This window comes from Podarcis vaucheri (genome assembly GCF_965113315.1).
Source record: "Podarcis vaucheri genome assembly, chromosome: Z".
Lineage (NCBI taxonomy): Eukaryota > Metazoa > Chordata > Lepidosauria > Squamata > Lacertidae > Podarcis > Podarcis vaucheri.
Window position 1 is genome coordinate 23790708 of NC_138758.1, and position 13385 is coordinate 23804092.

The 13385-nt window shown below is 42.9% G+C and overlaps 1 protein-coding gene across 3 annotated transcripts in view; it reads left to right on the plus strand.

The window, feature by feature from the left end:
* Positions 1 to 5590: 5590 nt before the first annotated feature.
* FNDC3A (fibronectin type III domain containing 3A) overlaps positions 5591 to 13385 on the plus strand; it is a 66179-nt gene continuing 58384 nt past the window's right edge. For all 3 annotated transcript variants that reach the window (XM_082208514.1, XM_082208516.1, XM_082208515.1), the window contains exon 1: positions 5591 to 5755. The gene's annotated coding sequence lies outside the window, so the exon portion shown is untranslated. The remainder of the gene's footprint in view (positions 5756 to 13385) is intronic.

The window sequence follows — 13385 nt, forward strand, 5'->3', positions numbered from 1 at the left end:
TCAGGTATAAGGTTGCTAGTGCCAAATAAACAGGTCATCTGCAGGAGTCCTTCACCTGCAGTAGTGCTGGGATTTAAGCCTTACTCCCTGAACTATTTTCCAGAGGCAATATTTCTCAACACAGTCATTAACCTTGTGGTGGTGGGAAAATACATGTACAGTGGTACCTCGGGTTACATACGCTTCAGGTTACAGACTCCGCTAAGGCAGAAATAGTGCTTCAGGTTAAGAACTTTGCTTCAGGATGAGAACAGAAATCGGCCTCTGGCGGCACGGCAGCAGGAGGCCCCATTAGCTAAAGCAGTGCTTCAGGTTAAGAACAGTTTCAGGTTAAGAATGGACCTCTGGAACGAATTAAGTACTTAACCCGAGGTACCACTGTACTTGTAAGGTGTCTTGATTTATTTTTCCACCGTGGGGGTAATATCAATTTGGGGTTCATTTAAGTTCATTTAAGCTCAGTCTGAAATGTGTATTTCCAATTGCCTGGAGTCTGTACTATTTGTGAAAATGGGGCAGTGCTGACGCCAGAAAAGACTTGGGGGGGGGGGGAAGAAGCCCAAGTCCCACTCAGAATATTGCCAGAAAAGAGGAAACACTTCGCCAAAAAGGAGAGCAAAAGTTGGCATAGATTTGCATGAAAATTGCTTGTATCAATGTATGTACAGAAATAATTACTATGCTTTCAATATGAAAACAATGCACCGCAGTGGGGCAGACAATAACCAGGAATCCTCCTTGCCTGCTCAGTCTGCTATCTTGGTGCTCATTGTTAGTGGTCAGTTTCAAGGTCTCCTTTCCGATAGTTCTTTATCTTTAAGCAGGATTTTGACTGTGGTCCAATATATCTGGAGGGCACTCAGTTAAGGTTACCAGACGTCCCTGGATTTACAAATCAGTCCTCTGATAAATTCCTATTGAAGTTGAAAAGTGTCCCCGGATTCATTGAAAAAAAATCTGGTAACCTTACACTAGGTGGGCAAAGGCTGACCAAGAGAATGCTTTCAAACAGAGGACTATCATCTGATAGCACTTCAAATAGAGGAATAAAGTAGGGCACATAGCTTCCTAACTCCAGTGCCATTCTTCTTCTTGGACTATATGGAGTAAGTGAAGGTACCGTCATTGCAGGAAATTGTGGAGCACTCACTCAGTCTTGGGACTGTCTGCCGCTTCTTGCATAATGACTGTTTCTTGAGTTGTAGTGCTGAAGAGTTGGCCTGTAGAGTAGAGCCATCTGTGCTCACATGGTACACTGAATTGGTCCCTGTCTACTGGATGAACTGGGTGTGGACTTGCTTGTTTGTGTGAAGCCAGGGTGCAACAAGGGAGGTCTAATGGAGTGTCATGATGTATCTTTTTGTACTGCAAATGCAGGGAACATTTGTGCCTAGAGGTGCTGCTGAACTGCAACTCCCATCAGCCCCAGCAAGCATGGCCAATGGCCAGAGCTGATAGGAGTTGTAGTTCCACAACATCTGGAGGGCCAGAGGTTCCCCACATCTTTCCTACTGGTACTTTATTTGCTGTAAATTGTGGGCATTGAGGCATACCTACAACCCAATCACCCATGCAAAATAAGTCCTTATGAGTTCATTTAAAAATAAATAAATCACATTTTACTTTATTACATGCACACATTAAAACGTAATATTTGTATGGTGGTTTCAGATGTTCAGAGCATTCTATGTGCATTATCTAGTTGCAGTTCTTACAACTATCTTGTAAGGTTACAGGTAGGTAGCCGTGTTGGTCTGCCATAGTTGAAACAAAATAAAAAAAATCCTTCCAGTGGCACCTTAGAGACCAACTATGTTAGTTATTGGTATGAGCTTTCGTGTGCATGCACACTTCTGAAATGTATCTGAAGAAGTGTGCGTGCACACGAAAGCTCATACCAATAACTAACGTAGTTGGTCTCTAAGGTGCTACTGGAAGCATTTTTTTAAATTTTGTTTTATCTTGTAAGGGTCTCATTCAGCTGGGGGAAATAATAAAGTATCTTAGGTCTCTGCCCTAGACGTTTATTTGTATTGCTATTAAAAGTTGTTGTTTTAAAAATAAATTTTAAAAACCTATTTTTACCTGTTTTTATTGTGGGGTTGTAAATCAAATTACAGTGGTACCTCAGGTTACATACGCTTCAGGTTACAGACTCCGCTAACCCAGAAATATTACCTCGGGTTAAGAACTTTGCTTCAGGATGAGAACAGAAATTATGCTCCGGCGGTGTGGCAGCAGCAGGAGGCCCCATTAGCTAAAGTGGTGCTTCAGGTTAAGAACAGTTTCAGGTTAAGAACGGACCTCCAGAATGAATTAAGTACTTAACCTGAGGTACCACTGTAAAACGTATGTGAAAGGCGTCTCCTAAACAAAATAAAAGATGGGCAGTGTTCGTATTCCCCATATTGCGGATGAAGTATAGAACTGACAGTGAGAGAGTGTGGTTTGCCTAAAGTTCTCAGCAGTCGCAAATTTTTAACTGCAGAGGTTCTTATTTGTAGTTTAGGCTCCTTAATCTCTATACCACACTCAGACTCATTTGTATCCTGCATCAGACTCTAAAGCTTCTTAGCTTTCCCCATTAGCTGCCTTGAGAACAAACCAGGCTTATGCTCAAGAAAGGGTTTGTAAGATGGCAGCCATGCAACACAGGTTGACCATATGCATATTTAATAAGAAAGCTTTTATGCACTTTTAAAACTACAAAGCCCATGATGCAAAAATGAAACACCTTGGTTAGGATTTTTGTTTTTTTATTCAAAATTATAACAAGACATATTTGTTGTTCCATCTCATTCCTTATTACCAATGAGAATGCATTGGTCTCTCAGAATAAGCTCAAAGGTACCCTTCATGAATTCAATGATCCCCTGGCAGGTTATTACAGTCCAAGAGGGACGCGGGTGGCACTGTGGTCTAAACCACTGAGCCTCTTGGGCTTGCTGATTGAAAGATTGGCGGTTTGAATCCCCGCAACAGAGTAAGCTCCTGTTGCTCTGTCCCAGCTCTTGCGAACCTAGCAGTTTGAAAGCACGCCAGTGCAAGTAGATAAATAGGTACCACTGTGGCAGGAAAGTAAACGGCGTTTCTGTGCACTCTGGCTTCTGTAACGATGTTCCATTGCAGCAGAAGCGGTTTAGTCATGCTGGCCACGTGATCCAGAAAGCTGTCAGTGGACAAACGCTGGCTCCCTTGGCCTGAAAGCAAAGATGAGCACCGCAACCCCACAGTTGCCTTTGACTGGACATAACCATCCAGGAGTCCTTTCCCTTTTTACCTTTACAGTCCAAGTAGCACATGTTAATTCCTTTATTTAGTTCTACTCTAAAATTGTTACAGTAATTCAAACACTCTTCTGTTTTGGAAAAATACAGGGCTGATGGCTTAATCTCATCCAAATTGTCCATCTTCTGAAATTCCCTTATATTCAAACCCAATATACCTGGGCCCTCATCCATATGGAAAATGTTAAGACTTGTTAGTGACCAACAGGAATTGGCCTTGTGGTTGCATTAAACAGGGTCTTGCTGAATAGTTTGGGAACCTCATGAGCATTAAATAGGGAAATGAAGTTCAATGCAGAAATCAATGATAGACCATGAACAAACCAACTCAAAGTTTATCAGTGAAGATACAGAAAATGTCCCTAAAGCTGAATCACAGATGGTACCAAACTCCCATGCAAATTTCCCTCATTACATTCAAGGTGACTGATTTGCTGGAGTAGATATTGGTTTCTTGATCCTGATTTCCATCTGTGCTGTGAGTGCCAACCAGTCCAAAGATTTTGGTCTGATATAGTGAAAGAGGCATCAGAAAGAGAATGGCTGGGGCAACCCAGCCAGATAGGCGGGGTATAAATAAAAATAAGAATACTATCCACCATCATTAAAGAATCTATGCAGATTGCCTCGCAACTTGCACTGCTTTCTCTGTTTGAGGGTGATAACATTAAACTAAAATCCAAGGAACTCATTAAAAGAATCATAGTTGGCAGAGACCCCGCAGTCCAACCCCCTGCTGTGCAAGTATCACAATTAAAGAATCTCTGAAAGCTGTCCGTCCAACCTCTGCTTAAAACTCTCTAATGAAGGAGAGTCCACCACCTTCTGAGGCAGTCCATTGCACTAACAGTTCTTACTGTCAGAAAGTTCTTCCCAATGTTTCATTAAATTCTTGTAAATTGTTGCATAATTACACAGCATTGGAAGACGTTGACCGCTGTCACACTAGCGCCCTAGTTACAAAATGTATGGGATTCAGCAATACTAGAGAAACTAACATGGAAATCTAGTTATTAATGAATGTGTAAAATCTGGTAAATTTCAGGCAGTCTGGTGGGATTTTATTTTATATGTTAACACAAATCTTCTGTAAAATACATTACCACCTGCTTCCTTGAATATATGGAAATTGTAGTGTCAGCTTTAAACCTGGTGCTTTATACTCACTTTGCCTCAGTAAAAGTCCTTTTCCCTCCTCCTACCTCTGAAATGCAATATGTTCAATTCTAGTATCAGTACTAGTCTGAATGTGATTTTACTTCCTTCACATGTGGGGAGCCACAGGCCAAGAAGCTGGAGGCATCTCCATACCACCTTCTGAGTCCTTCCCAGGTAACACCTCTGATTAACTCTGCTTTGCACCCTGAATGTCTTTGCCTCTCTGCAATATGTCCTTGCGTTGGTGGGGATAGCGAGGGGAGATACTAAGCCTACTGGTGTAGCAGTGTTTCTTAGTGGTTAGAGTGTGGAACTAGGATCTGGGAGACATGGGTTTGATTCCACACTCAGCAGTTAAGATCACTGGGTGACCCTTGGTCAGTCATTTGCCTCTCTGCCTAACCCACCTCCAGAGCCCATGAGGTGAGGAGACTGCCTCAGGCGGCAGGGTCCACAGGGACGGCAGAGCCTGATGTCACCCCCCCCACCCTTGTTTCTGATGTAGACCTTCCCTGATCCCTTATTCCCTAGCAAGGAGGGAGGGAGGTCCATTTTGGGGTCCAACTCGGATGCCTTAATGTCTTGGGGCTGGCCCTGCCCACCTCAAAGGGTTGTTGTGGGGGTATTGAAGAAGAAAGGAGAACCACGGGAAAAGTGGCATTTAATTGCAGCAAACCATTAAACGCTGCACGAGGCTAACATTTGCATTTGCTGCTCCGGCGAGTTTTACTTCTGGCCTCGTTTACCACTGGTATGCAGCCCTAAGAGAATGCTGGCCGCAGGGGGTTAAGGAAGGGGAGTGGGGGGTGAGCGGCTCCCCACCGCTCTGACCTTGCCTACTTCACAAGCATGGGTTTACATTCCCGGTGTCTCGAGAGCAATGCACAAGGGATCCGGAAAACGTAATGCGACGATAACGTGTACAAGGCAAACAAAAGATAAACAGAACCAAAACACCCGTCACGTGGATCCGGAGAGCACGCCCTCCCTGGGCCCCCCTCCCCCCCCCCGCCCGAGGCTGCTTCTTAACCTCGGAGACGAGGGCACTCGAGACCGCAGTGTGGTTGGTGAGCCCGATCGCACCGATTCCCACTCTGGTTCGACGCGCGTGTCCCCTCTTCGGTTCCTCGGCAGCGGCGGCGGCGGCAGTGCGCATGTGCGGGAGTCTGCATTCCATCATGGCGCAGCCGTCTGACTGAGTCTGTTGCTGCTGCTGCTGCGACGCCCCGCAGCGCCGAGCCTGAGGAGGCGGCTGAGGCTTCCCCGGTGCCCGCCGCCCGCCTCCCTGCCAGCGGCTCCTGCCTGCGCCGGTAAGTGGCCGGGTCTTCCCCGCTCCTCTTGGCCGGGGCTCCAAGGATCTGCCGGGCCGCCAGGGTGGGGCTTGCGGAGGGGTCGGGAGGGTTGGAAGCCGGGGTGCCCCCTTGAGTTTGAGGGGCTGCTGGGAGGCGAGGAAGGGGTTGGTGTGGGTCGGGGGGCACATTCTCCGCTTCACACGCGAGGAAGTCCTCATCCCCTCAACCCCAGCACCACCGACACTGCCAGCGCCTCATTCCCAGCTGATCTCCCCGGCACGGATCCTTAGTCTTCCGTGACTGCCGATGTAACAGAAACAAGTAAAATACATATATGCATTCTCCCGCCCTCCTTCCTCCAAAGAGGCTGCTTTTCTCCTCGGAAGGTCATCTCCGCTTGCAGCCTCCCAAATTTTTAATCCCGTTGCAAACCTTTGCATCACACACCTTTGCATTGCACACACACACACACACACACACACTCCAGTCCCTGCAGGTCATCTCTTGCAATCCTTAGTCCAGCTTTCAGTTTGCAACCCACCCCGTTCTAAGAGGACCACCACTATCTTTAAAAAAGGGAAATGGTCACGCACCCATGCCCACTCCAGTCATCTTAAACCACTTTGCCAACAACCCCCAAACCCACTTTCACCTTCCCAGGTTCTCCCAGGTGGAAGTGTGGTGGGTGGGACTGTCACCGGTGTGCGGAAACGGGGAGTTTGCTGCGAAGGGGTTTGCGGGGTGGGCGGAGAAAGAATGGATTCTGAGGAAATCGGGAGACTGAAGTTGGTGGTTGGCGATTCTGATGGTCTTTGGAGTATTGGATGTTTAAAGGGCCACACGACACAGGTGTGTTGTGACTTGGATGTAGGAGTCTTGGATAAAGATATAGGAGATTTGGGGGGGGGGAGCGGTGTGTGTGTGTGTGAATACAGTGGAGCTTTAGGTGGTGAAATTGAAGGAAGATTGGAAGTTGTGAGAATATTGGGCCTGCAAGAATTGCTGAGTGGGTTTGTGCAGAAACTGGGCTCCGGCAAACTGATTTTGATTCAGATGCTGGTATCAAAACTGATGTATTGTATGTTCAGACGTTGGATTTGTGCACGGAGCCATATGCAGGATGCCGGGGCTGTTTGTGCTTCAGGTGTGCGGATTTGTGTTTCAAATGGCAGGTAGTTGAAAGAGGCTAGTCTTTCGAGGGGGTTTGTGCTTATGGGTGCAATGAAGTGCCTGAGAAGTAGGTGAATGTAAAAGAGCTCATATTATTGTTCTCTTGCGGTAGTGGAGTTCAGCAGTCAGACCTAAACTTTGCACACCTGCCATGTCAACCTGAATCTCTGCTGTGTTGCAGGAAGTCCCCTTTAGTGCCCTCTTCTCTCCACCCACCCCTTCAGCATACTCCAGTGTATCCCAGTTAGAAAGCTGACCTTTCTGTTGATCACTGCTCCTTTTTGGAAGGGTTCGTTCTAGCACTGCAATCAGATATTTCCTTTTGCTTTTATTACCTGCTGCAAATTATTAGTCCGGGGGCATGGAAAGGTGATGTCTTTCCTTTCTTCTCTTCTGCTTTCTCTTCCCCTCCCCCTCCCCCTGGTGCTGCTGTGTCTGAATGCCACGTAGCCTTCTGGCTATTCCCCTTTGACTAGAGTGAGTGCACAGCTTTTAGATATACTGTATAGTACCTTCCTGAACTTCTCTCTTGTGTAAAAGGTAGTTATTGTAGCCAGCAGATTTGGATAGATGAGTATTTTTACCCCGTGCTTGTTCCTGGCTTTTGAAGTAGCAGAGGTTCAGTAGTCAAGGCAGAAAGTGTTGTGATTATTCAATAGGTAGCTATACAGAACTGCAGTCATCAGCCCTCTTTTTCTCTGTTATTAAATTCGTAGGGCTTGTGATTCAGTTGATGGAAACCCCCAATCTTGCAGAACCCCTTTCTCAACATATGGCAAGTGGTGTGTTGTCCTGTAATCATGCCAGTTGGCTGTGGATGATGCAAAAGCTGGCAGGTGTACTTAACTCATACTGTTTGTGTGTGTTTCCTGTTTGCATGCATGTGCATTTCCAGCTTTTACTGTGTTCAAATGTAATGAAGAAATGTTTATATTTTTGCCTTTATACTATTTGCTTCACACTGCTGTATAAAACATACTTGCTTTTTATTATTGAATTTTTAAGAATGCATGCTTTGTTCAGTATTCACACATTTATGCTGGTAAATACATATGTATGCTTAGGATGGCAAACTGTAATTTAAACTAAAAAAGTAATACCTGCCTACATATGCCATAACGCTAACTTGAAATCCAAGTGATTTTTCAATAGGCTCATGACTTGTGATTTCAAGCTGTTTAAATAATAATAAGCGTTCAAGTATAGTTGCATCTCTATGAGCCATAAAGATTTACACTAGATATGTTGTGATCGCCGAAGAACAGCATAGTATAATCTTTAATTCTGTTATATTGCCTGATTGTTCCAAGATTTATCAAGCTTGTCATTTGAAGAAGCCAACTTAATTTTAATCTGGGTATGTAAATTGATAGCTTCAGTTGTGTGTTAGCCCCCCTCCCCCCAACTAGAGTTGATTATTAAGAGGTTGGTGTAGCTACAAGCTGGGAAGTGTTGTGGCAATTATTGAGATGATGTTTGCGACTCCCTCTAATGTAAGAAAAGACCTAAAAAAATATAAATGTTATTATTTCTCACTTCTGTAAAGCTCTGAGTAACCCCCTAAGCTTTGCAACAGCACTGTGAGGCTGGTTATGCTGAAGGTTAGTAATTTGTCAAAGACCACTGATGTTGCCAGGGCAACTTACAAAAAGTTAAAATAGCAATGATATGTAATAAAGCAAAACAAACTTAAAACAATAACATTTAAACTTTACAATATAAAAGAATAGTAAGAATCAATTAGTGGGGTCTCATTTTTCAATTCTCTCTCTCTCACACTCCCCACCCCCATGTAGAACTCGTGGGGATGGGGAGGAAGAGAGAGAATAAGATGCCATGCAATAAGAGTTAAGTCCCTCCTTGGGTGGTACATGCCAGCAAGTCTTTGGAAGAGGTGGTTCATCTACTACTTTGTGCACACATGCACACACACACTCACTCTGAACAGGACACTTAAGATTGCATACTAAAATTGCTTTTGGAATTGCAGCACTGTGAGGGGAATAAGGGCCTCTTAACAACTCTCAGCACCTTTAACAAACAACAGCTCCCATAATTATTTGGTAGAAACCATGAGTGTTTAAAATGATATAATAATGCTTATATCAGTGTTCAAAATTAGCCAGGTGCCAGGCACATTTTGCACTTGACTTTCAATCACTTGTGAAAATGCCTGGGTGCCAGGATGACGCCTGACATCTCCACCATTTGAGGATCATTGGACCTGGACTAGTTTCACACACTAATATCCCATCCTGTAAAAAATTAACAGTTATATTTTATCTGCACAATCAGAATGAATTTCTGGAACCAAACTGCTTTTTCTGTGAAGTCTGAGCAGGAGCAGTCACCATTAAGAAAGAGTTCGGGATAGGCCAGTATACATGTGCACTGTCCTTGGATCAAGTGACATTTCTTCTTTGAGGTCTCAAGGTTCTTAAGCGAGCTCAAGGTTATGATCTGAACAAGCCAGATGCTTAACTGAGAATCAATCATGGTCAGTCCATCATTTGAAAAATAAGACTTTAGAGCTGTCTTACCCCAAAATGGCAAATGGACATTCCATTTTGGTGACTGCAACCTTGGTTTAATGAGCCAGCTGGCACCTAGCTTATATATCTGAGTTCCTAACTCTGTATGGTGTAAATGTGGCTCTGGTTCCAAGCTGTATGATATTGCAGCCCAAGACTTGATTATAACCAGTATGTGTTCTGAACTTTCTTATGCATAATTGATCATTTGGTGCGAAGTGTTAGGAACCATTCTACGCACACCCCAAAATTGGTTTCAGGTGGCCTTTAGGAATACATTTTTTTATTTATTTAAAAGCCTGCTGTGTATCCTAATTAAAATGACATTAGCGATTTTTCAAAGGAATTTATCATTGCACATAGACTTCCCCTAAAACAAGCTTTTTTACTCTCCTCCCTTCACCTGCTTTGGAGAATGCTTCAAAAGACATGTTGTGATTAAGTTTGCCAAGGTCAAGATGGTTAGTTTTCAGCTGTTATCTCTTCTGCAAACCAGACTTTAAATGAAAAGGTTGGGATTCCTTGGTGAGGAACACACACTGAACTCTTTATTACATTCTGGAAGAGCTTATTGTGGAGGCAGCCATAATTTATTCCCTCACTCGTGTTAACACAAGCCTTTCTGTGTAAATTGATCAGTGTGGACACACCATTTCTTGGTGATTCTGCAATCTGATTGCTCGAAAGGCTGCACCATGGGAGCTCCCAGGATCCTCAGATTTGCACAGATGTTGCACACAAATGATCTCACGCAGATCAGGGTCCTTCCACTGCATCAGCACAAACATTTACTTTGGCAAATGGATGGACAGGTCGGAAGGTTGAACTGAGAGGTGGGTAGACAGAATAGTGAGGGAGGGGTTAGGGATGCACTGCTTGGTAAGCACACTTGCTTGAGGGTGGCAGAGACTTGCAAAATGTTGTCTCCCCTTCCATTGGTGCCGCTGAAGTGACCAGAAGATCTAGAAATGTGTGGTCTTACAGGCAAACCTTTCTGTAAGTAGCCTGGATGGTCAGAACGGTAAAACAGCCCTTCTTGAACAAACAAAGGGTGCATCTTCTTTCCATGAATCCTTTGGCACTCACCCCTAATTCTCATGTTTCCTTGTACAAGGGCCCACAGCAAAAACAAATTATTTCCTTGTGAACTGCTGCTTCCACCCCCAACCTACTGCACACACTTTATCCCCTATGTTGAATTTTAAGCTCCTTGGCGAGGGACCTGTCATTTTGTACTCTGAAATGCACTGTGCATACTGGATAAATTAGTCACAATAGTATATTCTAACATCCTGTGGGAATGGGAAACCCAGAGCAGGGCATGAACACAACAATATTCCCTGTACTTTTCCTGCCCCTGCCCCTTCAGCTGATATTTGAGGAAATGCTACCCCAGGTTCCATTTAGCTATCATGTCTGATAGCTGCAGGCAATTGCAAATAAAAATGTCCTGGCTTTCTGAATTGGGTCCTGCCATACTAGTTTCCTTGGTATTTGAAAACCCCATCCTTAATCTTTTCCCAAGCTGTATTGGACTCTAATTGATGTACTTTGAAGTTGATGCTGGTAAAGAAGATCTATTTTGGCAGCCATATGCTGAATGTTGCAATGTGAATGGGTTGAACTCTGAAGTTCAATGCCAGATCAAATATTTATTTTATTTTATTGAAAGAATCATTCAGTCTAGTTAACAGTGTAACCTTACTGAATGTTCCCATTGCCAATCAAACTTTCCATTCTTCGTAAGCTCAGTTAATCTCTGGTCCCATTTCAGTGTAAAGAACAGCTGTGTACATGTGACTTACTTACTATATGTTTAAATATTTCACTCCACATTTTTCAATGAATTTCTCATTATTTTGAAAATAAATTACAATCAAGCCTCAAATAAAACACCACTGTTTGCCTACAGTCTAGAAATCTGATGCTTATTCCTAAGAATTTGGGAGTCTAGTTATTCCATTAGCAGTTTAGAAATAGCTAGCAGAAACTTGAGAGTCATAGTTCTTATATTCATTTGACATAGTATTTTGTATTTCTGGGTGAAAATGCGTAGGGCAGTTCTATCTATTTATATATATTTGGCAGTATTCAAAAGTATATATGATAAAATGTATAGTAATGTTTGTTCTCTTTGAAATAATTGCTTGAGAAATCTGAAATAGATGGGCATGGATGAGCATAAGGATGACTAGTCAAATCTCTCTCCCCCCCCCCCCGTATGATCCCTTTAAAGCAATGTTTCCCAACTTCTGATGGCACATTAATTTGGGGGGTTAACATTAGAGGCTAACTGTTCTGCCCCTAAAAAGATACATATTCCCTTTATTGACTGAGTACTAGTTAGATTAATAGGGTTAGCTACAAGAACAGTGGTCAAGTATCCACCTTGCAACTGAAGGAAAGTCACATTAATATTGCCTCCCAGTTTCTATAACCCCACTTTCCATAGGTGGGCTGGCTTCAGGTTTGGGATCCTGCTGTTTGCCAGTAATGATGTATGAGGGATTAATCTGTGTTTGTCAGCTACAGTGTGGGCTTTGTCATCTGATGCTGGTATATCTTCTGCTGAATCCTTCTGTCCTCTGGATTGCGTTAGTACTATATTAACAGAGAAGTGGTGCCAGTTCTGTATAAGTCCTCCCCATTCAAGTTACAGACACTGGTTGTATCTCAAATTATGGTGTTGATTTTTCAGTGCATATTTAATTAAGCATTTCTTGTGACACACATTTTGGGAATTACTGCTTTAATTTGTTCCATAATTTAACTTTGGAATTGGTGAACTCACCAGCTTACTTCGATTCAGCACCTACTTGATTGGATGGCTTCTGTGGAAGATTTGATAGGCCCCTTCTCTATATAATGCCTACCAGCTACCACAACTTAATTTTCTTTCTTTTTAAAATTTAGTTTTGTTTTAAAATGAACTTGCTGGCATTTAGCTAGGTTGTGTTGACTTTTTTGTGCTCTGTTGACTCATTTCACATTTAGTGCCTGTTCTGTTTCAATTACAGATTTTGCATGACTGCTTTAATATAATGTTATAATTCACTTTGGGTGCTTTGTTGAGTTTGAAACGAAGGTCAGTTCTTTTATTTACTATTGCTTTTTAAAAAATAAAATAAAAGCCCCATTAAAATCCATTTCTCTTTTGCCTAAATAATGTGAACTATATTTTAAAATGAAATTATAATTAAACACAGTTTCATCACACTCCCATGGATGCTACAGCTGTTAAAATGCTGAATGTTGATTTCTGGAAGGGTAGCTGTCTTAGTTCACTGCAATAAAGCACAAAGAGGACTAAAGACTAGCAAATGTCCTAAGAAACATATTATCTAAGTGGGGTCTTCGAACCATTTTGCGCAGTATTTTACTTTAGTACACACTGCATGGATGTGGGTGTGTTAGATGTAGAAAAAGTATTGTTCTTATAAATGATCTCATTCAAATGTAACATGCATTTGGCTTTAATGTACTTTTTCTCCGATAAGCAAAGTTCATTTGCCTTAGAAGTTGGGATGGGGGAGTCTAGCTTACAGCTGGCAGGCCAGTGTTTGTAAATGAGCCTTTGCTTTGGTAATGAGAATTGCAGCTTAGGAAGAGTGTTTTATTTGATAACTTGAGTTTTTATCAACACTTCTCTTTGGCACTTGGTTATACGCAGAGATAATGTTGGTTGGCACTCCCCACACAGCCCCAGATGACAAAATAAAACAAGGAAAAGGGAGAGTATTTAGAAGTCCTGGATGCCAGAGTCATTTTAATAGCTCGGGATTTTCTCCAGTTTTCTATTTAAGAAAAGTACCCACTTTCCCCCCTAAATACATTGCTTTGTATATACAAAACAATATTTTTAACATAATGCCCATTATTTTTCCTCTTTCCCTTTCCTCCATTTCTTCCCCACCTTATATTCTGAGCTAGAAAGTTTGAGAGTGGGG